The sequence below is a fragment of the Callospermophilus lateralis genome, chromosome 3, assembly GCF_048772815.1.
Source record: "Callospermophilus lateralis isolate mCalLat2 chromosome 3, mCalLat2.hap1, whole genome shotgun sequence".
Lineage (NCBI taxonomy): Eukaryota > Metazoa > Chordata > Mammalia > Rodentia > Sciuridae > Callospermophilus > Callospermophilus lateralis.
The window spans coordinates 176,986,221-176,989,634 of NC_135307.1; positions in this window are offsets into that span (position 1 = coordinate 176,986,221).

Here is a 3,414-nt window from a genome sequence, read left to right on the forward strand (position 1 = left end):
TTGGGGCTGTTCCTGGGCTTTATTAACATTCCGAGAGTTGCTCAGTTTTTCTGGAAATTCATTCTCAACATGGCCTCCATTTTAGATTTCACTCGATATTAGACGTGATTTACCTAACTACACTGACTACCTAATTTTAAATCTGGCTTCATCACCACTCCCTCATACCAACCCTAGCCTTAACCGCCAGCATTAGGACCCATCCAGCTGTGATTCCTGAGCCTCCCCCATAAAAGTTCCAGAACTGATTTGCCTCTCTCCTATCCAGCGATGGACTTTGTCAGCTCTGACAAACTCCCATGTATATCTCTGCCTGGTCTCTCTCATTTCTCGCTTACCTATCTCTCGTTCCTCGCTTTCCCTTCACTAAAAAAAAAAAAATCGTGACCTAAATTCTCTTAACTCCAACAAGTTTTTAGGAAGGTTTGTGTGGTAGACTTGAGCTGTGGTAGCTCACTATGCCCCAAACAGCAAATTGGAAAAAAAAAAAAAAAGTCACATTTTTTCCACCAAACATACACTATATGTAATCTGTATAGATAGGTATAGTATATAGTCTATTAAAAAAAAACCTACTAAGGGGTTATAGCTCAGCGGTAGAGTGCTAGCCTTGCACGTTTGGGGCTTTTGATTCCATCCTCAGCACCACATTAAATAAATAAATAAAGGTATTGTGTCCAACTACAACTAAAAAAAAAAAAAAACTACTAAACTGGGCGCAATGGTGCACACCTGTAATCCCAGAGGCAGGGGAGGCTGAGACTGGAGAATCATGAGTTCAAAGCTTAGCAAGTCAGTGAGACCCTGTCTCTAAATAAAATACAAAACAGGGCTGGGGATGTGGCTCAGTGGTTGAATGCATCTTGAGTTCAATCCCCAGTACCTCCCAGTCAAAAAAAAAAAAAAAAACCTACTAAATGTAATATGGTAATCAGGACAGGGTGGGTGCTGGAACCTAACAGGACAATAATAGGAAAACTATTGTTACATAGGCCTGTAATCCCAAAATGGCAGAGGCAAGAGATTGCCAACTGAAGTCAAGCCCAGGCATTTTAGTGATACTTTATCTCACTAAGTGAAAAATAAAGAGATGGAGAAGTAGCTCATCCCTTTCAATTCCCAGTATGAGAGGGGAAATAATAGGAAAACTGTTGAAATCTGAAGAAAATTTGAAATTTAGGGGTTAGGGATGTAGTTCAGTTAGTGCTTGCCTAGCATGTGTAAGGCCCCAAGTACCACCAAAAAAAATTTTTTTTATATTTATGTACCAAGTTTTAGGCAAATGCACTATAGTACAAAATTAGAGGAAATTGGTCATGGATATATAACTCTCTACTATCTTCACAGCTTTTCTATAAATCCAAAATTATTCAAAATTAAAAGTCTAGTTTTTTGTTTTGGTACCAGGGATTGAACCCAAAGGCACTTGAACACTGAGCCACATCCCCAATCCTTTTTAATTTTTTTGAGACTTGGTGCTAAGTAGCTTAGGACCTCACCAAGTTGCTGAGGCTGACTTTGAACTTCCTATCTTCATGTCTCAAATCTCCCAAATTGCTGGAATTAAAAATGTGCACCCGGATGCTGGGGATGTTGCTCAAGTGGTAGCGCTCGCCTGGCATGTGTGCGGCCCAGGTTCCATCCTCAGCACCACATACAAACAAAGATGTTGTGTCCACCCATAACTAAAAATAAATAAATAAATAAATATTAAAAAATTAAAATTCTCTCTCTCTTTAAAAAAAAAAAAATGTGCACCCGGGTGCCCAGAACAAAGTTTATTTATTTATTTTTTAATTTTTAGTTGTAGATAGACACAGTGCCTGTATTTTGTTTATTTTTATATGGTGCTGATGATTGAACCCAGTGCTTCACACATGCTAGGCAATTGCTTTTTTTTTTTTTTTTTTTTAATATTTTAGTTTTCGGTGGACACAACATCATTGTTTGTATGTGGTGCTGAGGATCGAACCCGGGCCGCACGCATGCTAGGCAAGCGCGCTACCGCTTGAGCCACATCCCCAGCCCCGACACAACATCTTTTATTTTATTTTTTTGTGGTGCTGAGGATCGAACCCAGCACCACGCTCCACTTGAGCCACATCCCCAGCCCGGGGCAAGTGCTTTACTACTGAGCTACAACCCCAGCCCAAAAGTTTATTTTTTAAATTAAAAAAAAAAATTCTTTTTATTAGTTGTGATTGGACACAATACCTTTATTTTATTTATATGTTTTTATGTGGTGCTGAGGATTGAACCCAGTGCTCTACCGCTGAGCCACAACCCCAGCCCCAAGTTTATTTTTCAAAACCAAGAAAACCTCTATAATGTCATTGCCTCCTTTCTCAGGCTATCCCACATTCACCATTCTTTACCCAGTAGCTACAAACATTTTTTTAAACAGTAACCACAAAAAGAAATACAATTGTGAGCCAAGCATGGTGACACACACCTGCAATCCCAGGAGCTAAATCAGGAGGATTGCAGGTTTGAAGCCAGCCTCTGCAATTTAGAAAGGCCCTAAACAATTTAGCCTGACCATCTCAAAATAAAAAATAAAAAGGGCTGGGGATGTAGATCAGTGGTAAAGCATCCCTGGGTTAAATCATCAGTACCAAAAAAATAAATAAAAATAAAAAATTATGGTGAGGTGCAGTGCCATACACCTATAATCCCACTAATATGGGAGGTTAAAGCAGGAGTATTGCAAAAGTTGAAAGACGGCCTTGACCATGTATTTAAGATGGTATCTCAAAATAAAAAATAAAAAGAGCTGGGAGTTGGGCTGGGATTGTGGCTCAATGGCAGAACACATGTGAGGCATTGGGTTTGATCCCCAGCACCACATAAAAATAAACAAAGATATTGTGTCTATATAAATTTAAAAAATTTAAAAAAAAAAAAAAAAGAGCTGGGAGTATAGCTCAGTATAAGCACTCCTGGGTTCTATCCCTGGTACTGCAAAAAATATGTGTGTGTGTACACATGTATTTATATATATGTGTGTGTGTGTGTGTGTGTGTGTGTGTGTATGTGTGTGTGTGTATGTATATATATATATATATATATATATATATATATTTATTTATTTATTTATTTATATTTGTTGGGGTGTGGTGGCACACACCTGTGATCCTAGTTACTGGGGAGGTTAAGGCACTTCAAGGTCAGCCTGCGCAACTTAGTGAGGCCCTATCTCAAAATAAAAATTTTTTTCAAAAGGGCTGGGGATGTAGCTCCATGGTGGAACATTAGCCTAGTATGTGCAAAGCCCTGAGTTCAATCTCCAGTACTGCCAAAAAAAAGGAATGTAAGCTGACTTGAGTCATCTATAGAAGTCAGGTAGAATGGGTAGTCTTCACAATGCCCAAATGCAGCTTCCATTTCTCTCAGGTTCTCAATAAAGTCACACAG